We start from the raw sequence: 24,467 nt of genomic DNA, 5'->3' as shown, positions 1-24,467 counted from the left end.
ATTTAGATTCTTCTTTGTATCCATAGCCTCCTTACACTTCATGATTCAGTTAAAGTCTCATGTCCTTGATAAAGGGTCACCCTAAAGTGATCTTTTTCTCTCTAAATTCTTATTATAAAAATCAATCTGTACAACCCACTTATCCCTTGACATATATTACAAAGACCTTGATTATCCAGAAATTTTAGGAAAATTAGCTAACCTGGATATTCAATGGCATGTCAATGTTGCAATAAAATATAACAATCTAGCACACATGGCCTTTTTCACTAAATATTGAAAAATAAGATAGTAACCTTAACTGTAACTCTGTACTCCATTTTTTTTTCAACTCACATACTGTTACCACCAGGACACTGTAGCTATCTTTATGTTGGGATATTGTGTATATGTGTGTGAATGTGTATGTAGAATAGAATATTTGTCATGTTGACCTTAGATAACTGTTAAATGAACAGAGAGTCTTGGGAAAAGAGAAAGGAGAAGTGAAAAATAATGGGGACTAACAAGCAGATGAACTAATGATGAAAGAAAATAACTTCAACAAAATTAATTAGAATTTGAGATGTAGAAAAAGGGGGAAATTTGGACCTGATCTGATGAGTTTTAGAAGAATAAATTTCAAATGATTTAAGGAGGGATTTTCATTGTGCCTTGTGGCCTAAAATTCTACATGGAAGTCAGGACCAAGAGGTATGGAAAACACTCAAGAATAAAATGCCAACTGGCAGAAAGCCAGTTAAAAATGATGAAATAAAAGAAGGAGTTGTCTAAAGAAATCACTGTGGGTACACAAAGCAGTCACAAACCTATTTAGATTAATATTAAAAACAATGTCAAATACTGTATGAAAAAAATGAAAACAAGGCCAGGTAATCAAAAATGAATAAAAATATGCACTCCCCAATAGATAAGTGCTTAATGTATATGAACAAACCCTCCTCAAAAGAAGATTTACAACTTGTTAACAGTCATATGAAATGCTTAATTACTTAAATAAGAGAAAAGTAAATCAAAACAGTCCTGAAGGCTTACTTTACACATAGCATGACAACAACATCAAAGGAAAAAGAATACTCAATCCTCAAGGGGCTGTGGAAAACCAGTAAACAAATAAATAAATAGGCACATTAATATACTGTGGGTGGAGTTGTAAACTGGTTCAAGCATTCTGAAAAGCAATTTGTAAATTATATTAAGAAAGTTATTAAAAAGTCTATAGACTTTGACTGATATAACTCAGAAACTTTCACTTAAGTCTCAGAGGGCAGTTGCTCCCTTAAATTTTAAGGGTAACCCTGTAGAATTGCATTCATAATAATATATCTCTGGTATTTCTCATTCACAACCAGCCAGATGGCACAATATTCTCTTAGCAAAAAGCATTTGCTAAAATTGCATAGTAAGAACAATAGATGTAAAATATTCATTGCTTCTACTTGGTGAATTGAAGTTGTTCAATTGATTCACACCTATTTGACTCTTCCTTTCCCCATTTGGGGTTTTCTTGGCAAAGATACTGGAGTGGTTTGCCATTTCCTTCTTTAGCTCATTTTACCAATGAGAAACTGAGGCAAGTGGGGTCACGTGACTTGTCCAGGATCACATGGCTAATAAATGTCCGAGGCCAGATTTGAACTCAGGAAGATGAGTCTTCCTCACTTCAGGCTCCACATTCTATCCACTGCACCACCTAGCTACATTTTCCTATAAATATGCTCAGTGTATGGGAAGAGTTTACTCAGAATCTAGTGCTAGTTAAGCACATGCGGCAGATCTGTGGATAGCAAAGACTTCTCACAGGCCTTGGTACTGCAAAGTCTGAAAGTTCTTTTTCTCTTCATTGGGTTCTTATTCTGGGTACCAAAGGTCTGCTTCTTTTTAATCCAGATTTTTGGTTGAGTGGTCATGCCCCTTGAAGTTGGTTCCTTATTCAGGCAATCGTTTCTCTGTATCCATGTCTGCTTCAAGAGTTTCTCTCCCCCTTAATGAATTCACTTATCTAGAAACTCTTCTTCAGAGCTCTATGATTGACAGGGGGAGGGAAGCGGAAGAAGTAGAATTTTCTCTCTCCCCGTACTCAGAGATAGAAATCTCCTCTAATGCTAACTGCCAGCTTGCAATATCTCAGATCTCTAATTTCTGAATAAGGTGTCTCCATAAATTCCCCTTATCGACTTCCTCCTAGATGCCATGGACAAAGTGAATGGGGGAAAGAGGAGAGTAAAGTCTATTCTTTTTGTGCTGCACTCCAACAGTGTTCATAGCAGGTGTATAAGAGAGAAGACTGAGGTCATATTAGCTATGACAGACTAAATGGAGGGTACGGCGTAGGGAGGGAAAGGTAATGACTAGAAGCAGGGGTGGGAAACCTTCAGCTTTGGGACCACATATGGCCTTCTAGGTCCGCAAGTATGGCCCTTTGAACAAATTAGAATTTCATAGAACACATTTCCAGAATAAAAGGATTTCTTCTGTAAAACTTGAACTCAGTCAAAAGGCAGTACCCAAGGACCTAAAAGGCCACATGTAGCCTCAAGGTCATTGGTTCCCCATCCCTGGACTAGAGAATTTGGTAAGGATAAAATATTGGTTCAAGAGAAGTATGAGAGAGAGAAATGGAAGGTTAGGAGATTGTGATCAAAGATAATTTGGAATGCTGAATAATAATAACTGGCATAACAATGTCGTTATTTTGTTCAGTCCTCTCTGAATCTTTGTGACTACATAAAGAGTTTTCTTGACAGAGATACTGAATGGTTTGCCATTTCCTTCTCCAGTAGATTAAGGCAAACAGAGTTTAAGTGACTTGCCCAGAGTCACACAGCTAGTGAGTATCTGAGATCAGATTTGAACTCAGGTCTTTCTGACTCCACACCCAGTGTTTTATCCACTGACCAGGGATTAGATTCCTTAAACAGAGATGGAGAATTACAAAGGTTGTAGCAGATAACTATCACCAATAACTACAGTGTGATATTTCTGAATGAAATATACCTCAGAGTAGTAGAATTTGATTAATGATGGCTATAGGAAACTGGAGGACAAATCTGGAATAAACAATGAGGAGCAAAAAATAGATTCCTTTTCCTGGATCAAGATGTTGGATTTTGGATGGTGTAAGAGAAGATGGATCCAGAACTAGAGAGAGTACTTATTAAAAAAAGGTTAGGGGAAACCATAACTCTGTGATTTTAAATAGAAAATGAGAAGAAAAGTTCTTATGAAAAGAATAATTTAACATTAAAAGGTATGTACTAGAAAGTATACTGAAGACAAATGATGAGTTGAAGCACTGGAAGTAACAATGACTATTTCAGAGGACACACATTCATATGGAACCACTAACTTTTCTTTTTCAATCTGTTTGATCCACAGATTTGATTTTCAGTTGTTAAACTTGGGTCTCACTTTTCTCACCTGTGCAATGGGGAGGCTAAGGTTTGATGAGCTCTGTCTATACTCCTAAGATCCAAAGACCTAAGAGGAACAGAGCTGAGCTACAAGGGGATGAGAGAACTATGAATGGTAACTGGGATGGGGGATTTTCACCTGGGAAGAATCTGACACTCAATCACAAGGATTCATAGAACAGAAGCAACCAATTTGCTAGCTCTGGGACAACAGAAATAAGTGTAGATATTTGCAATGTCTTATTCACCCAACTGGATAGTAAACTACTCAATGAACCTTTATACTTTATGTCTTTCTACCCAAAGTCTAGAAATGCCTAGTAGCAGACACTCAATAAACATTTGTTGATTGACTAATTTTGCCTATGTTATTCCTCATACTGTCAAAGTGTTTTTTTTTCATAAAGTGTTGGTCTGCCTTGCATACCAAATAAACTTCAGCATCTTCAGCATCAGATCAAAAGTTCTGTATTTGGCATTTAAAAAGCTCTAAATAAACTAGGATCTGTCCACTTTTATAATATTTTTACACATTCAATAATCCAAGTACAATTCACTTTCTGTACTTCACACACAATACTATGTATTCCATTTCTATGACATTACTTTGGCATTTTCCAAAGCTCTAATCGTCTTACTTCTGACTTCCTCCTCTTAATTTTTTTCACTTGTTTCAGGAATCAGTTATAGCAATATATCAAAACACATGCGCGTGCACACACACACACACACACACACACAAACACACACACACTATGACCAGGTGTGCTTTATTCTAGGATTGCAAGGCTAGTTAAATATTAGTTGAATGATCAGAATAACTGACCATATCAATAATAAAACCAACAACAAATCATGTGCCTATCATAATAGATGAAGTAAAAGCTTTGGATAAAAGAAAACACTTATTCTTATTAAAAACTCCAGAAAACAAAGGAATAAAGGAGCTTTCCTTAAAATAATAAGTAGTAGCTGTCTAAAATCATCAGCAAGCATTATCTGTAATATCAATAAGCTAAAAAGTCTTTCCAGTAATTTTGGGGATGAAATAAGGATGCCCACCATGACCACTATTATACAGTATTGTACCAGTATATCAGCTATGCCCCAACAAGATCACAGAAAAAGGAAAGGATCTATATGTTCAAAACTACATCTAGTAACTATTTTTGTAGTGTCAAAGAACTGGAAACTGATGGGCCATCCATAAATTGGGGACCAGCTAAACAACCTGATTATGATGGAATATTACTGTGCAATAAGAAATGACAATCAGGACAGCCCATAAAATTCCTGTAAAGAAGAACTCTCAACAAATTCTAGAGCAGCAGAAGCCACAAAACAGTGGACTGGAGGAGATTTCTATCCCAGCATGACCTGAAAGGCTAATGGGAAGGATCTGCTTTGCACTGGACCCAGAGCAGAGCCTTGCCCTGCCTTGGCTACGTGGCACTGAAAGAAGCAGATCCAAGCAGGCTTTAGGGACAGAATCTCCAGTAGCAGCCCTGATCCCTCAACCCACAGGTACAAATGCTCAGTGAGAGGGTCTTTTCTGCTGGCTGATGAAGGGAACAGGGTGTCCCCATAACTCGGGCCTCCTCAAGTGGCAGCAGTAGAGGCAGCAGCAGTGGAGGCAGCGGTAGACTGGGTTCCCAAAGCTGGCAGTAGCCCACATCCATTGTTGAAGGTCTCATGGTAAACCCCCTGAGGGAACTGAACCCTATGTGGTGGCCCCTCCCCCTCCTGAGCAGCTGATCTTAATCTCACACTGAATAGCAGCCCTGCTGCTGTCTCCCCCCATCCTTTCAGAAGAGGAAGAGCAAGGCATACTGTCAGAGGAAGTCAAGGGCTCTGCCTCCAGGGTCTCCAAATGGAACTTAAACTGGTCTCAGGCAATAGAAGACTTAAAAAACAAGTTAGCAGCTTACTAAAGGAGAACCAAAAAAATGCTGTGGAAAATAACAGCTTTAAAAAGAGGCTAACTCAATTGGAAAAAGAGGTCCAAAAAGTCAGTGAGGAGAAGGAGGTTTTAAAAAGCAGAATTAGAGAAATGGAGGAGAAGGTTGAAAAGCTCACTGAACAAAATAATTCATTGAAAGAGAGAATTGAGTTCAGGGAAATGAATGACTATGAATTAAACTAAGCAGTTAGTAAACAAAACCAAAAATTTGAAAAAATAGAAGATAATGTGAAACATCTCATTGGAAAAACAACTGACCTAGAAAATAGATCCAGGAGGAACAATTTAAAAATTATGGGAGTACTTGAAAGTCATGATCAAAAAAAGAGCCTAGACATTTTCTTCCATGAAATTATTGAGGAAAACTGCCTTGATGTTCTAGAATCAGAAGGCAAAATAAATATTGAAAGAATCCACCAATCACCTCCTGAAGGAGACCTGAACAGAGAAACTCTAATATTGTGGCCAAATTTCAGAGTTCCCAAATCAAAGAGAAAATATTGCAAGCAGCTAGGAAGAAACAATTTGAGTACTGTGGAAATACAATCAGGATAATGCAGGATCTGGCAGCTTCAACATTACGGGATCGAAGGGCTTGGAATGGGATATTTCAGAGGTCAAAGGAACTGGGATTGAAACCAAGAATCACCTACCCAGCAAATCTGAGTATAATACTTCAAGGGAATAAATGGTCATTCAATGATATAGAGGACTTTCAATCATTCATATTGAGGAAAAGACCAGATCTGTATAGAAAATTTGACTTTCCAAGACAAGAATCAAGTGAAGCATAGAAAAGTAAACAGGAAAGAAAAATCATAAAAGACTCTCTAAAGCTGAACTGTTTACATTACTACATGGAAAGAAAATATTTATAACTCTTGAATCTTTTCTCAGTATTTGGGTAGATGGAGAGGTTGTACATACACACACACACACACACATACACATATATAGATAGAGAGTACAGGGTGTGTTGAATCAGAAGAGATGACATCCACACACACAAAAAAAGTAAAACAAAATAAAATAAAAAATTAGGAGTGAAGGAGGAAAATACTGGGAAGAGAAAGGGAGAAATGGAATGGGGCAGGTTATAACTCATAAAAGAGATAAGAAAAGTCTTTTTCAATGGAGAAGAAAAGGGAGAAGGGGAGAGGGGAAAAATGAAGCTTCTCTTTCCACATGTGGCTGAAGGAGGGAATAACATGCTCACTAAATTCGACATGAAAATTTACATCACACCATAGAAAAGTAGGAGAGGAGGCAACAATTGGGTTAGAGGAATGTTAGAAGGGAGGGCAAATGGGAGAAGGAAATCACTAGAAATAAACATTTTCGAGAAGGGATAAGGTCAATTGTGGGGGAAATACATAAGAGGGGATAGAGTAGGACAGAGGACAATATAATTAGTATTACACAACATGAATATAATAGAAGTCTTTTGCAAAACAACACATATTTAATCTGTATTGAATTGCTTGCCTTCTCAGTGGAACTGGGGAGGGAGGGGGGAGGGAGAGAAGTTGGAATTCAAAGTATTAGCAACAAATGTTGAGAATTTTTATTGCATATAATTGGGAAATAACTACAGGGAATGGAGAATAGAAACTTATCTTGCCCTACAAGAAAAGAGAGAAGATGGGAATAAGGGAGGGGTGGGGTGAGATAGGGAGAAAAATTGGACACGTTACAAAGCAAAGTAAAAGCAGTTAGTTTTAAAACAATTAACTAAATTAATTACTGAGAATAAATCAATGGCATCTTTAGTTTGGGGAGAAGAATTTTCCTGTAAATTTCCTAGAGGAAGGTAACCTTGGGTAAAATTTGGCATTGATGGAAAAGTTAAGGTTTTAATGGCAAATTAAATTTTATGATTGTAATTTAATTAGGAACTAGAACATGTATAGAAAGGCATGTAAGCCACTTAAGACTTGCCTCAAAAGATGTTCCTTAGCCAAAGTGAAATTATAATCATATTTGAAACTTGGTTATTGGAACTTGCCATTTTTAGATGCTATGGGACTATTAAGTGACTGTTCTTCTGAGTCTAATTCCATGTATGGATAGCAGGAAAGGCGATCTGAGCCTCCAATCTATGATGCCAGTAAGCCTGTGAGATGCTGGTATGAACTGCAAAAGGTGATCTCATGGGAAAGGTGGGACAGTGGCTGTTCAGCCTGGGCTGAGGTAGGATTCTTCTGAATCAATTTCCCCACTGACACCTGGCAGACTTTAAGCCTGACTGAATGTAAGTGGACAATGTAATCCTGCCTGGAATTGACATGAAGTTGGGGAAATATTGTATCCCTGCAACATCCCTACTCTTGGTGGCAATTTCCTATAGTTAAAGGTTTTCTAAGCTTAATACTAGGTCTATTAAATTATAGATTTTTGGTAGGGGAACATCCGAGGTTAAGTCTAAAATTAAACTATTAGGCATAGGACTTTAGACCAACAACAATAAATTAAGGTCCTTAAATTCTTAGTTATACTGTATAGACAATTAGGTCAAGAGCTTGTAAAGTTAATAACAGAAATATTATTTGTGTCTCAGTTGGTTAATGTTTTAAAAAAATTCTTTTGTAGTCCATATTGTAAATGGTATAAAAAGAAATATCACCTGACCAAAAGTTAGAATTGTTTTATCTGTTATAAACTGTGTTAAAAATGAAAAATTAAAAAAAAAATGACAATCAGGACGGTTTCAGAAAAACTTACAGAGTCTTATAAGAACTGATGCAAAGTGAATTGAACAAAACCAAGAAAATATTGTATGTAGTGCTAACAATGGTGCATGATGATCAATTGTGAATGCCTTAGCTAGTCTGAGCAGTACAATAACATGAGACAATTCCAAAGGACTTACGATAAAAAATGTTATCTGTCTCCAAAGAAAGAACTAATGTAGTGTGGATGCAGACTGAAGCATCCTTTTTATTTTGAAAACTCTGTATTTTTCCTGGGTTTTTTTGTTTGTTTGTTGTTGTTGTTGTTGTTTTTGTGTGTGTTTGTTTCCTTTTGCAACATAGTTAATATGGAAATGTGTTTTGGGTGATTGTACTGTGTAATCTATATCAAAGTGTTTGATTTCTCAGAGAGACAGAAGAGGAAGGAAAGGAATTTGGAAGCCAAAAATTACATAAAAACAAATGTTCAAAATTGTTTTTGCATGTAATAAAAGTTTTCTGTAAAAAAAATAAGAATCAACTCAAATCTTTCCTTAAAGGGTACCTGTTTCTATGTCCACTTCTTCATGGTGACTTTCCCTCTGAGATTTTATCTCCCGTATATTCTCTCTGAAGCTTGTGCAAATCTAATAATTTACATTTTCTCCTCAATTACAGTATAAGTTTCTTGAAGCAAGACCCGTTTTTGCCTTTATTTTTATCTCCAGCTCTTAGTAGAGGGCCTGGCCTATAGTAATCAATAAATGTTTGATGACTGATTGACTCATTTGTATTTTGTCTCTCTGTTCAAAGTTAAAAAATAAATAAATATATACATATATAATAAATTTATTGTATATTTAAATGTAATAGAAAGTTTTACATTATAGTTATACATTGCAATTTCATGTATAATTGTGTTTTTATGCCATATTATGGAAATGCTTGTTTGATCCCACAAATTAAAAATAAAATAAATAACAATTTTAAAAGAAAGATTAACCCTGTATAATGATGCAGTTCCTCTCTGCTCATATTGCCCACTGCAATACTATATACCAGTGTATGCTCAGAACACTCTTGCTAAGTAAAGTATTCATCCCTCTGCTTTCTTTGTTTTCATTTTTCATAATGGTTTCCTTTTCCACAGCCTAATCAGTCTTATGTAATATGGATTGAAAATGCTTCAAATCCATTATGTTAGCCACATTTCACTCTCTTATAAGTAACTTAGAGAATTTATTTTATAAGTAACTTAGAAAATTTATCCTTAGAGAATTATCAAAAGAAATATACATTTGCTAGAGGCAATATTATTTCCTTTTCTAATTTCTTCAGAATTCTGTGATATAATTAATGTGAGCCTAGTGCTTTGTCAACTTCAATAATCCTGATGGCCTCATTACACTCTCCAGTGGGGAGCACAAAGTATTAGCACAGCACCTGAGAGAATTTGATTCTGCTATGATCACTCTTCACCTGTGTCCTTAAGAAGCACCATACAATGTATGTCCCAATTTTTTTAAAACCAATATTGAATACAATACTTCAAGCAGCAGGTATTTGTAAGAGAGGCAGCATGCTTATATACTTAATTTTACCATAGAAATCATAAATTTTAAGTTTCCTCAAAGGATTGTAAAATCATAGAGCTAGCACTGCAAATGATCTTGGCAGTGATCTAGTCCAAGTGCCATTTTATTAAAAGATGTCAACACTGAGGTGACCTGACTTAATTAAGGTCGCACAATAGGTTTTGTGTAGGATTTTAACCAAGGACCAATTACTAAATCTAGTTCTCTTTCCACTGAACTCTTAATTTTGCTTCTAGTCCAGTTCATATCCAAAAGTCAAGTCCTTCTCGAGAACATCTCTAAGAAGTGCTCTTGTTGGTATTCTTTGTAACCTCATTTAGGATTTTTCTTGGCCAACACTATGGAGTGCTTTTCCATTTCCTTCTCCATCTCATTTACAGGTAATGAAACCAAGTCAAACAGGATTGAGTGACTTGCCCAATGGCACCCAGCTAGCAAGTGGCTGAAGCTAGACTAGAACTCAGTAAAAGGATCTTCCTGGTTCCAGGCTGTATGTAAGGTGCATTTTAGTGTAAGTAAGGTGGATTTTAGTATATGTAAAGTGAATTTTTGTTATTATTTCTTAGAGTTCAGTTTCCCAGGATCTATAACCATAACAGTCTCAGGTTCCCACGTGCTAGACATGAGTTTCTACAGTTATGCTTCAAAACATCTCCATCAGGCTTGTGCAGAATTATATAATGATAAATAATATAAACATCCACTGTGGCTGTGCAGTGAGATACCAGGATGGGGTGATGAAAACTTGTGAGACTGTTGCTGGCAATACACCTTCTTTGCCTGTTCACCTACAAAACAGGTGTTCACTAGACAGGGAATGGGGAACCCTTAGGGTTCAATACACAAATGCTGTGTGTCCCTCAACTGGCCCCCATTGAGGCTTGGGGGGAACCTTATAGTTGAGTGCACAAACTGGAATGCTATGCATGCCTTGATCAGTTCCCATCAAGGCTTGGGGGAAATCTGTTTGTGCCTCAACTGGTCTCTAATGATGGTTGAGGGGATTTAGGGAAAACACAAGTTGTGCCTGTCTTGATTGACCCCTTTGAGACGTAGGGGTAGTTGTGCCCCACCCTACTCACCAGCCCCTGCTAGAAGAATGATTAGGGAATGATGTAGGAGTTTGTACTCATTATCAGCAACCTTTTCTGAGAAAACTAGACTAGAATAAAGTCAGATTATTAACCTCTTCTTAGTGTCTTTCTTGTCCGACCAAATGAAGAGTGAACTTATGCTAGCAGCCCTCAAATGTGTTGTGTTTATCTTTCTCACACAGACCCAGCACTCTATCCATTGTACCACCTGGCTGCCCAGGTATTTTCTAAACTCTGATTAAATGTCTCAAAGAATGATTTCTAGCTTTTAAATGGTTTAGATTTTGGCAAGTATGTTACATTTCTACCTCATATGATCCTCACAAAAATCCTTCATGAAGGTAGGTATTATATTCATTTTACAGGTAAAGCATCTGATATTAAGTGACTTAGCCAAAGTCACACTTCTATTAAGTAAATGAGGAAGAATTTGAACTCAGACTCTCCATACCTTGAACTCGGAGCCTTAATCCACGGTGCCACTTAGCTTTGCCTAAACAGCAGCAAGCACTCTCCACCCCAATTCCCAAAGCAGTCCTATTAGGAACTTGTACCTGCATGTAAAGCCTGAATCTGTTTCTTTTCAAGTTCCTCTTGTTATTTCTAAATCTGTCCTCTGTGACCCTGTAAGAGAGAAGTCTAATGATCTCTCTTCCACAAAGCAGCCCTTTAAATTTTCATATACATATATTCTCTCTCTGACTCTCTCTGTCTCCCTGTCTCTATCTTTCTGTCTCTGTGTCTCTGTGTCTGTCTCTCTCTGTCTCTTCTTCCCCCCAACCTCAAAGAAATTTTTCCTTTTGTCCACCTAATTATTCTCATTACTGTATCTAATAAAATGGGAAACAGTACTTGATTCAGTATGAGTGGGCTTATAACCATGTACAAGCTACTTCATCATAGCCCACAATTCTCTTACCTGTCAGGGTACAACATGGGATCAAATGACCTTCTAATATTCAAATCTATGATCCAAATATGGCATGATATTTAATCCCTTCAAAATCCTGGTCATTCCCTTCTGAAAATACTACCTTGTCAGTACCTTTCCTAAAACATGATCCCCAGAAATGAAAATCATACTCCAGATGTGATCTGGTGTGATGACAAGCAAAATAGGATCTTATGCTGTTTTTGTTTTAGTATAATCAAGTGCTTCTGATTGAGTCTTGCCTTTATCAATCAAGAGTCTTTACTAGTAGTAAAGTACAGAAACAAGAGTTTCTTTGACTAGAAACAGTATATGTATTTGTATTGTTGATGTGATTTAAGACCTTCCCCACCCATTAATGGAGTTTGATTAGGGGAGATCTGTAGGAAAGCCTAAGCCTTTCCTTAATGAGACACTGATTCTCAGGGGTTGTGATGCCCTCTGGCTTTGAAAAAAGTATAAATACTCTGAGTTGAGGTTTTACTTTGGGGCTTAGTTTTTGTAAGAAAGTTTGAGTGCCAGAAGAAGACCGTGGTAAGCCATTTTAAAGAGTATCCCAGCACTGAAAACCTAGACGTCAGTACTTCCCTTTCTGGTAACTATGATCAGACAGTTGCGGTCCAACTGTCTGTTGAATTCAGGCAGAGGAAGCCATGTCTATTGATCTTTAGATTTGTCTGTATTTTCTTTGAAGTTCAGGGTGCTGACTGCCCTGAATTAGGTGAATGATATATGTGTTTGGTTAAAGCAATGATGCATGTGCTTGATTAAAGTGATTGTTAACCCCTCAAAAGTGGCCTTTCATTTTATGAATGCAGATCTAAGAACCTATGCTAACAGGCCCCCCTGTGTGTGTTGGGGTCCTTACTGATACATACTACCAGGGCAGAGTACATTTAGAATATAAGAGAGGAATGAAAATGATTTTCAGGAAAGAGAACAATATGTAATTGCATCTGATTACATGAAACTGATTGTTTCTATTTTCACTATTAAAGTGATTTGGCAAAATATCATCTCTAGCACAGGACTATCTAAGGAAAACTCAAGCTCTATATAGATTAGAAAAATTCAGATTCCCTAACCTTACCTTCTAATAGATTAGTATAGTGGTACTTGCTTTGGGTACCTTAATAGTAGTGTAGATTCTAGTATTTGCCTTTGAACAGTAATGTGAAAAGATGCAGGAGGGGGAAAACTGGTAGTAGTTTATTCCCATATTAAATTTATGCAGAAAATGTGGTTAGCCAAACTGTGAACAGATGTAGCTGAGTATTTTCATCATTTTTGTTGAATATCTTGCAAATGATTCTGGCTGGTTATACAAGGCAATCACATCAAAATGGAGTGTGTACATGAGTAAAATATTAATAAGTGAGTTCCATTCAGTGGGCTGGAGATAATGCAGCTGTTAGAGTTCACAGCTGTGTAACCTTAACCTGATTCTAAAATGTAAGCTCCCATCCCCTTCAGCGGCTGTCCAAAGTATTTGTTATTATCTTTTCCCTTGATCCCTACTGACATGGCCTTAATGAACCTGAAATTTTAGATAAAGACAAGGTATTCCATAGTTTTCAATAAGGTGTCAGAGCTTCAATATACTTCAAGCTTCTTGAGGTTAGAGGTTGTTTCTTTGTTGTCTTTTTTCTCCTCAATGCTTAACACAGTGCCTATAAGATAGTAGAAATGTAAGAAATGCTTGTTTATTGATTGTTGCTTAGGGACTGGTCTTAGTTTTAAAAATATTCATTGTACCAACTGTATAAAAAGGTTTTCCAGTGTTTGCTTATACAGAAGCGGAGTAAATAGGTATTAGCTAAATGTCATAAATAGCCATCATTGGAGATCAGACTAAAGACCTTGGATTAGGCGTGAGGACACTTGAGTGGTCAGACTAAATATGCCATTAAATATCTGTGCAACTTTGAGCAACTTATATCCATTTTATGAATTTTAGTTTTCTTATATGTAAAATGAGTGAGTTGGGCAAGATGGTCTCCAAGATTCTGTGATCTGAAGAGCATTTCAATATCCTCCTTGCCCCTCCTCCATTCATGCATACATACATATATACATAGACATATGTAAATGTATGCATGCATGCATGCATGTATGCATCTATATGTGTGTATTTTTCTTGTAGTCCTTCCTCAGTATAAGCAATCCCATTTTTGGTGTAATTAATTTATTAATTTCTTTTGATTAATAAATTATTCTTCTTATGCCCTCTGATAAATTATGGTGTATTACACCATACACACATACATGCATGTGTGTGTATATATATGTATATATATATGTATGTATGTATGTGTGTGTTGACACTTGTGTATACATGAGTATTTCCCTTGTAGTCCTTCTTTAGTATACATACTCCTGTTGTTAGATTAATTTATTAATCTATTTTGCTTAAGAAATTCTTCTCCTTATGCCATCTGATACATACAAACATGCATACATGTATGCATACATGCAGACATATTTATAGAGAGATAAACATGCATAGATATACACACATACACAAGTTAATATGAGTGTCAGATAAGATCCATATATTCACTGGCATGCAGTAGATCATCTCTGCCACTCATGTTATCTTGTACTATGTTAGTTATTATTTATTTACTCCTCAAACTGCAAGATATACTTCATAAAGGACTGCAACTGGTTCATTTACTTGTTCTTTGCCCATAGGGAAGCCATTGGTTGTACTGTTGTTATCTTTTGCTTCTCAGGAAGCAACAACCTATGTTGTTGGTTTTTTTCTAAACAAGCAACAGACTGTATTGTTGTTTGTGTTGTGTTGGAGTCTTTATGAACCCATGGCCAATAGTGCCCATGGCATTTTCTCAGCAAAGATATTGGAGTAGTTTGCCATTTTCTTCTACACTGGATTAAAGTAAATAGAGGTTAAATGACTTACCTAGCATCACATAGCTAATAAATGACTAAGACCAAATTTGGCGTTGGTTCTTCCTGACTCTAGGCCCAGCCTTGTACTAAGCCACCTAGATCAGTGCAATATTTATCTAGTAGATAGGGATGTAGTGCATTTTTGGCCACCAGATGGCATTCCAACTACCCAATAGTTGTATACTTCTCAACCTCTCTCTCCCATTTTAACAATCCCATTTTCTCTTCTTGTCAGTGACTAAACTGATCCCAGGTTTAATACAAATCTATCTATATGACCTGGGATATGGCCAAAATTGCTAAAAATAAAAAAAAAATAAAGAAATCTTATTTTTTTCGGTTCACAAAGCCCCAATCCACTGTTGGTCTGTCTTTATTTCCTTGATCATGTCACCTCCCCCAACCAACAAAGGGGATCTGACAATTCACTGTTAATAATTGTATTTACTACAATCAGGTAGCTCAGGGAGCTCAGGTAAGCAATAAACAACAACAACAACACACTTTTAAATGTCAAAGCACATACTTTAATGTCATTGCAGCTTGAGTTAATTTGCCCTCCCCATCCTCCTGCACCAGACCTCCTAAGAAAATGATAGGAGGGGAATAGAAAAAAATGGTTTCAGGCAAGTTAAAACCTAAGAAGCCTCCTCAGATGTTCTCAGGCTGAACAGGTGAAAAAGAAACAATGAGCTGGAATTCTTCTTCCTTTCACCATGATCTCTGTGTTCCTGACAGTTTCCAGTTTGTTACATCCTAACTTATACCATTCATCCACTCCAGGTGCCCTCTTTCTCTGATTTCTCCAGTCTCTACCCAATGTGAATAGCCTCACAAAGAAATCTCTATGGCTAATCTCCTTTCTCCTACACACAACTGCCAAGGCAGCACAGCTCTGCCCCATTCCCTGCTTAATGAAAAGAAAAGACTGACTGCCTGGGAATGATTATCTGTTTTCTGCTTTTGTCTAAGCCAGCAAAAAAATTGTAGGCAAAAATCTCTCCAAGGTCAGAGGAAGCAGAAACCTGAGAGCTTTGGGAAATGTTCCTTTGCACATATTTTTTAGCTTTCGTGAACCTCCCAAGAATCCCTCTACTCTGAGTCTCCTGGAAAGTTGTACAAATTAAAGCTATACTGCACTGAGAAAGAGAATGGTACACTGCTTCTCATTCCAGGTGATATAAATCTAAGTATGTATATACACATATATGAGATTGGATTATTTGCATATACACATTTGTACATGTATGGGTATGCATGTATGTGTGTATATACACACATTCACATATATATGTATCAATATTAGATTTTGCATATATTTCAGACATTAGATATATTAAATACTAGGAATATATCAGATATTATACATATATATGTACATACATATGCATATACATATGCACACATGCAAAAATAATGTGTGTGTATAAGTATATGCATGTGTGTATGTATATATACATATATATGTATATAAGTATGTATATATATGTATATGCACACATGTTTGTGTGTCCAGTATTGAAAGGACAGAGATACAGAAGGACATGACATTGAAAAATATATATTATGTTCACTTTAAACTTGCTGTTTCCTTCAACCTTCCCTTTCAACTTCTAATTTTATCTGGATTATGTTGTATTTCCTAACAATAAATGTTCCATTGGTGCCAAAAAAAAAATCACTATGCCCTCTCTATCTTTCCTTCTGCCAGCTTCCCTTAAGACAGACACACTGTCTGTATCTGATAACACAGAGATTATGGTATACCATCCCACTTATAGTGTATCCCACACTTCTAGTATACTATCTTTCAGGTTAGAGCAGAGGTTCTTAATCTTTCCTGTGCCATCCAAATCTTTGGTGAAGCCTATGGATTCCTTCTCAGTATAACGTTTTTAAATTCATGAAATAAAATACATAGGATTACAAAGGAAACTAGTTTTATTGAACTATGTTTATATTGAAACAAAAGTTCACAGATTTGAAGTTCAGAAACCTTGGTAAGAGAAAGATAAAAATTTCATGACCATTTCTATGAAATTAAGAGTAGCCAGAGCAACTTTGCCTTTAGAAGTTTTCCTTAACATTATGATTATCATTATGTGCACTGCTTGTTTTTTTTTAAAGCTTTATTATTACCTTATTAAAGAATTTCCTAGTTTTGAAGGTGGAACCAAGATGGCAGAGTAGAAGCAGGCACCTCTAGAAGCTCTCCTCCCATAGTCCAAAAAATACCTGTAAAAAATGATTCTAAACAAATTCTAGAGCAGCAGATGCCACAAAACGACAGAGTGCAAGAGATTTCCAGCTCATGGCAGCCTGGGAGGCCAACAGGAAAGGTCTGTCGCCCCAGGCATACAGACCAGCCTTGGCTAGACACATCAAGGACAGGATTGGAGTGGTCTTCAAGGGGCCACTGGCAGCAACTGTGGGTCCCAGATTTGTCAACTCACAAATACCAAAGACAGCTTCAAAGGTAAGTGAGAAAGCTCTTTCATCTAGGTGAGAAGGGAACGCAGCTGCCTAGTCTCAGCTCCAGGCAGCGGCAGCTTCCGTTGCTGGAACCCTGGACTAAAGCCCTTGGGGGAATTGAACTGCTGATCTGGATTTCAGTCCTGAGTGTCAGCCTTGGGGTGAGGAGGAGAACTGGCAGTGGAGCTGAAAGAGGCTTAGGAGAGGGAATTCTATTTGCAGAAAAGAGTGCTTGTAGTTGCTCCAAAATCAGAATACAGGTCAGGAGAGGAGTAAACTTCTCTCCCTTAATTCTGCCACCTTGGAGGAAGTGAGAACTTGCAAGTCCCCAGAGTATACCCTCCTCTTGACAAAGAACTCAAAAGTCATGTAACTGGTTGGGAGAATGCCCCCAAAAGGGAAAAGAATAAGACAACAGAAGGTTACTTATCACCTTGACCAAAAGCCCCTGGTAGCATGGTCTTTGATATTCTCTCATTCACACCCCTTGTTAGATGACTCAATTCTTCTACCCGGATCTGAGTCTCTTAATATCTGTTTCTGCTACATCCATGTTAACATTTTTAGTATCTGACTAATGGCATCATTTTGATCCTCTTCTGTCATTGATGTACCAAAAATAATAATGTAAAATGATATCCTTGATTTCCCCCTGAAAGCATTAGTGACTTCAGTGTGATGCTATGAATAAAAAAAAATGAAAATATTTCCTTCTTGTCATAGAGCCATGAGAAAAAAAAAGGGTAAATATGGCAAATGACATAGTGTAACCAATTAAATTAGCAATTTCTCTCTCCAAGTCCTCCTAGATTGCAATAGATGAGAGCACTGATATTACTAATAATGTTCAACTGCTTATTTTACCCCAATGTATTTGTGACAACTGTGAAGTTACTCAGGTTCTTTTTAGTCACTGACAACTTATAACTATAATTATACATGTTTACATCTTTGACTCACTGAAGGGATGTAGACATATGTTGAAAATAAATATTCAGGAATGAAGTAATAGCCTGGGAAATGAACAGATGTCCAAGTCATATAATCAGCTCCTAGGATTTTATTAGGTTTTGTTCAAGTAGTTGAGAGTAAAGACTAAAAACTCAGAACAGAGAGAGAGGTATAGATATGGTCTAGTTGACATGTGAGGCAGGGGCTAGCTCCTTTATTTCAGATGTAATGGAACTCTTCAATGGGAGACAGTGTTATATTCTTGACAAGGATAAAGAAATGTTCTTGAGATGAATAAGTGCAAAATCTCTCATTCTCAGGGTAATTAATATCTCATTCATCCCCTAGACCTGCAATCGAGTATTGACTAAAGAAATATATCAAGGTCCTAAAATTCAATAGGAAACCAAGATAGTGAGATGAGTTATATCAAAGTAAAAAAACTAATTATGGCTTTGCATGAATCTAATTGGGGAAGATAATGGCAAGCCACTCTAGTTTTTGGCCAAGCTCACCCCAAATGGGGTTATGAATGGTCAGATACAGCTGAAAGGACTGAACAACAACATGAATATTACCCAGTATATAAAGAATACTATTACAATGTTTGACAGATACGATATGAATTATATTTTAAATCTAATCATGCTTAAAGTTCTATTGAATCAATTAAAATAGATCTCTAAAAATGTGTTAATTAGCATTTGGCTCTCATGTTTCCTATCTAATTCTTTTCCAATAAAATTCCAAATACCACTGATTTTACCTTTGTAACAACTTTTAAGTAAGCCCCCTTCTTCACTCTGACATGGCCACAACCCCGACCCTCATCACTTCATGCCTGTATAATTATAATAGTCTTCTGGTTATTCTTCCTGCCTCAAGTCTCTCTGTGCTCCTTTCTATCCTCCACTCATCTGTCAATTCAACTTTCCTAAAACCCCAATCTGACCATGTCATCACCTTCCCTCTTCCCCATTCAATAAACTCTATTGGCCCTATCATTTTCAGAAATAATTATAAAATCTTTTTTTTGACATTCAATGCCCATTATAACCTGTCCATTCCAAACCTCCAAAACTTCTTACACAGTACTCTTTCCCACTGACACTAATCTCCTTGATGTTCCTCATAGAATAAATGAGACCAAATGAATAAAATTTAAAACATACTTAGTACAGTGCCTGGCATCTAATAGAGACTATATAAATGACCATAAAGCTAGGCGGTACAGTAGATAGAGTCCTGGTTCTGAAGTCAAGAAGACTCACTTCCCTGATTTCAAATCCATCCACAGGCACTTACTAGCTATGTGACTCTGGGCAAGTCACTTAACCCTGTTTATCTCAGTTCCTCATGTGTTAAATGAGCTGAAGAAGAAAAGAAAATGGAAAGCACTCCAGTATTTTTGCCAAGAAAAAGACCAAATCGGGTCATGAAGTGTCAGACATTATTGAAACATCTGCACAACAAATACCCATAACCATTCTCATCCTCTCCTTTATGCTTCTCTCCCCATACAACTCACCCCTTTTGATGCCATATATTTTCACTGGTTTTCATGCTTAAACTGTTCTCTTTCCTCATCTCCATGTCCTGGCCTTCCTAGTTTCCTTCAAATTCTGGCTAAAATGATACCTTCTCCAAGAAGTCTTTCCTGGTATCCATGAAATTAATGCTATTGTTATCCCTCCATTGACCCTCTCCAACTTAACATTTATGTACTTTATTTCTACATAGTTATCTACATAGTTTCTTTCCTATAAGACTGTGAGCCTTTCTTTATACCCCTTGTGTTTTGCACAGTGACTGATATTTAATAAATGAGTAATAAATATTTTTTTTTATTTAGAAAGGTAAGTTTGGTGATCATAAGTGATGTCAATGACAGATAAAGGAGTTGTATTTTGATCTTAGCAATAATAGGAAAACACTAATTCTTTTTAAGCAGAGAAGAAATAGTTAGACCTATGTATTAGAACTATCAGTTTGGTGGTTATATGGAGGATTGGAGATGAAGATAAGTGAACATTGCCAGTAATCCAAGCTAGAGTGAATAGGGCCTGATTTAAGATGATCATTTGAATCAAGAAGCTAGAGAGTAAGATAATATGAAGTCAGAATTGATAAGAATTGGTAACTGATTGGATGTAACGACAGGTTCGTAGAGGAGAGTAAAGTAGCTTAATGACACTGTACACCTGCTCAATAGGAAATATGATGTTGCTTTATAAAAGCAAACACAGAAAGAAGTTAGCAGAAGGTGTGGTCAGTTTGAGGGAAAGATAATTGACTTCATTTTGGGTATACTTAGGTTCAGATGCCTAGAATAAATTCTGGGAATGGGGGAAGGATAGGTGGTATTAAGAAGCCAGTTGCTAACTCAGTACTGGAGATGAAGAGAATGGTGAGAACTAAATATGTAAATTTGGGAATAATTTGCATAGTGATGACAGAAACCATGGAGGCTACTAAGAGACAGTTTAAAGAGTAAAAAGAGGATATAGGATAGAGATCTTGGGTGAGTTCACATATAGTCAATGGATGAATGGCAAGTAAAGGACATTGATAAGACATAGTGAAACATATTGGAGAAAACCAGGAGAAGCCAGTGTCCTAAGAAAAATAAACAAACAAAACACATGGAAAGAAACAGGGAAAAGAAACTTTAAATAATCAAGAAAATTAAATAGGTTTTTTGTTTATTTTAATTTTGCTGTTCATTAGTTTATTAATTTAATTTGTTTAATTTTCAATATTCATTTCCACAAGATGCTGAGTTGCAAATTTTCTCCCTCCCTCCCATCCTGAGATAGCATGCATTCTGATTATGTGCTTTCCCTCTCCCATCTTTCCTCCCTTTTTTCCCCTTTCTCTCTTTCTCTTAACCTCTTCCCCTTTTACTTTCCTGAAGAGTAAGGTAGATTTCTATAATCCATTCCGTATATATCTTGTTTCTCAGTTGAGTGTTAAAAAGCTTTTTAACGTTTGTTTTTAAAGCTTTGAATTTCAAATTTTCTCCCTTCCCTCCCCATCTACCTTCATTGAGAAGACAAACAATTCAACATAGGTCATACATGTGTAGTTATGCAAAACAATTCCATAATAGTCATGTTTTGAAAGACTAAGTGTATTTCCCTCCGTCCTATCCCAGCCTTACTTGTTCTATTTTGGTCTTTGACCCTTTCCCTTTTCAAAAAGGAACTACGTCCTCCCCCAATCTGCCTCCCCTTCTATCACACACATCCTGATCCCCTTTCTGCATACTCTCCTGTAGGCTAAAATACTGAATTGAGTGGGTTTATTTCTCCCTTGTTAAGCCAAATCCTATGAGAGTAAGATTTACTCATTCCTTCTCAACTCCCCCTTCTTCCCCTCCATTATGAAACCTTTTTCTTGCCTTTTTTTTTGTGAGATAATTTAGCCCATGCTATATTTCCCTTTCTCTTACTCCCAATATATTCCTCTCTCACTTGTTAATTCTTCCTTTACATATCATAGCTTCATATTCAACTCACCCTGTGGCCTTAATTTATCTATCTTTCTATCTACCCTAATATGGAGGAAGGTCTCATGAATTAGAAATATCACCTTTCCAAGTAGGAATGTAAAGAGTTCAACATCAGTAAGTCTCTTATGATTTCTCTTTCCCATTTACCTTTTCATATTTCTCTTGATACTTTTATTTGAAAGTCCAATTTTCTATTCAGCTCTGGCCTTTTCATCAAGAATGCTTGAAAGTCCTCTATTTCACTGAATAACCACTTTTTACCCTGAAGGATTATACTCAGTTTTGTTGGGTAAGTGATTCTTGGTTTTCAATTGTAAGTCCTCTGACCTCTGGAATATCGTATTCCAAGTCCTTTGATTTCTTAAGGTAGAAGCTGCTAGATCTTGTGTTATCCTGATTGTATTTCCACAATACTAAAATTCTTTCTGTCTGTCTGCTTGCAATATTTTCTCCCTGACCTGGGAACTCTGGAATTTGGTTACAATATTCCCAGGAGTTTTTCTTTTGAGGTCTCTTTCCAGAAGTGATTGATAGATGCTTTTCATTTCTATTTTACCCTCTGGTTCTAGAATATCAGGGCAGTTTTCCTTGATCATTTCTTGAGGGATAATTTCTAGACTCTTCTTTTGATCATGGCTTTCACGTAGTTAAATAATTTTTAGATTGTCTCTTCTGGATCTGTTTTCCATTTCAGTGGTTTTTCCAATGAGATATTTCACAGTCTTCTACTTTTTTCATTCTTTTGATTCTGTTTCAGAAATTCTTGATTTCTCATAAAATCATTAGCTTCCAGTCACTCCATTCTAACGTTGAAGTAATTATTTTCTTTATTGAGTTTTTGGACCTTCTTTATCATTTAACCAATTCTCCTTTTAAGGTATTCTTCTCCTCATTGTTTTTTTATTATTATTTCTCTTGGCATTTGGGTTTATATATATATATATATATATATATATATATATATATATATATATATATATATATATAGAGAGAGAGAGAGAGAGAGAGAGAGAGAGAGAGAGAGAGAGAGAGAGAGAGAGCTGCCTTTAGTCTATTAGTAGTTGGGAAAAAATTAACTGATACAGAAAAAAGTTTAGTAAGCTGGAGAGGAATGAGAAGTTCCAAGGGGGACTTTGGCAACCAGTAAAAGAATAGGCAGCAAGCTCTCCCAAGAGATTAAGGGGAGTCACCACTGCAAGACTAAGAAATAAAAAAAAAAATAAACATTGTACAGATCAAGATGTTGCAACTTGAGTTCAGACCTGGCATTGCCTTAGGGTGGAACCAATTCCCCATCCACTGACTGTAGCTACAGGAGACGAGTGGACACTGGACTATGTTGTGCAGGAAAGGAACTGCTAATGGCTGTCATTCATTGAAGCAAATGAAAAAAAGGGATTTCAAATATTTTTCCATCTGACTTCATGTTTAAATGTACTCACTTAAAAAAAAAAAAAACCAAAAACAAAAACCCAAGAGACCTTCTGTAGAGATAACAAATATCAGTATTGGGAAATCCAATTATACAAAAATACTACATCTAAGGTAGGGGTAGATATATTTATTTTTTTGATAGCATGCATTAAGTGGCACTAATTGCACAGTAACTCTAAGATAACCAACATGAAACCAAAGAACTGTAGCTTTGCCACAGCTGTATGGGGACTTGCCGTCTCTGGCTGGATCCCATTTTCAAACAATTGAATAATACCCCAGAGTTATACCAATGAAAGCCTTATAAGAGGTTCTGCTCTGAAATGACTTTGTATTTATTCCCCAGAGGGCCCTGAAGCTGACAGCAACAGGACATGTTAGGTTTAAAAATAGCTAAAGCATAATTCACAAAAGCATTATTACCCTTTATCTTTCTAAAAAGAAGCAAGAAGTTAAGAATTCCCTTGAATTAGTGCCAGATGTGCTGATTGGGAGAATGAAGAAGGTTATTAAGAATAATATCAGAGGAACTCTGGTGTGCACAGGTGTGTTGGACACAGACTGTCATTAAACAATCATGGTTGGCTTCTAAATACTGGTAGCACGATGATCTCTGATTTGTAAATCTCTTAAAGTAAATTATAGATAAATGAAAAAGGGCAGTAGTCATACACTAAGATTAATAAACAGCGCTTCAAAAATTAACCGAGTGAGGGTTTGGGTTTTCCACTGTGTTTACAAGACAAAACATCCGGATTTCTTCTTTCCACATCAGGCTTGCAAATCTGCTCTTGTGATCATTTCAAAAACTTCCCTCACACCTTCTTTGGTCTTTGCTGACAACTCCATATAGCCAAATGCACCAATCCAATTGGCCATATCTTTGCCTTCTTCAGGTTTCATTGGCTCCTGCTTCATCTTGGCCAGCTCTTGTCTTGTGTGCTCATCATTTTGAAGATCCTTTTTGTTCCCAACCAGGATAATGGGCACATTGGGACAGAAATGCTTCACCTCCGGGGTCCACTTCTCTGAAATGTTTTCTAAACTATGAGGGCTATCAATGGAAAAAACACATAAGTATAACATCGGTATCTGGGTAAGAAAGAGGCCTAAGGGAATCATAATCTTCTTGACCAGTTGTGTCCCACAAAGCCAACTCCACCTGTTTTCCATCCACTTCAATATCTGCTACATAATTTTAAAACATTGTGCATAAACCTCAGGGAACTGGTCTTTGCTAAATAAGGTCAGCAAGCATGTCTTCCCACATGCACCATCACCAACTATAACCAACTTTTTTCAGACGGTGGCCATAGCTCAGATTCTTGAGTCTGTCCAAGCAGGGCAAGCTGCTCTGAGAGCCGCGCCTTCTAGGACTCCAGCAGTTTCTACACAAGAAACCAGTGAGCGCCTGGCTTGCAGAGAGCGGGAGCTCAGGCTGGCTGTGGAGGTGGGGGCTGGGGTTAATACAGTTTTAAGGTTTTATTTTCTTAAGTATATTTTTTTCCTTTAGCAAGCTGTTGA

The 24,467-nt window shown here is 36.8% G+C and overlaps 1 pseudogene; it reads right to left on the bottom strand.

The window, feature by feature from the left end:
- Window positions 1-23,678: 23,678 nt before the first annotated feature.
- LOC140531503 (transforming protein RhoA pseudogene) lies at window positions 23,679-24,257 on the bottom strand (annotated as a pseudogene).
- Between the last annotated feature and the right edge of the window lie 210 nt (window positions 24,258-24,467).

Source organism: Notamacropus eugenii, chromosome 3, assembly GCF_028372415.1.
Source record: "Notamacropus eugenii isolate mMacEug1 chromosome 3, mMacEug1.pri_v2, whole genome shotgun sequence".
Taxonomy (NCBI): Eukaryota; Metazoa; Chordata; class Mammalia; order Diprotodontia; family Macropodidae; genus Notamacropus; species Notamacropus eugenii.
The sequence above is the reverse complement of the archived record's forward strand: the minus strand, read 5'-3'. Positions and strand labels throughout refer to the sequence as shown.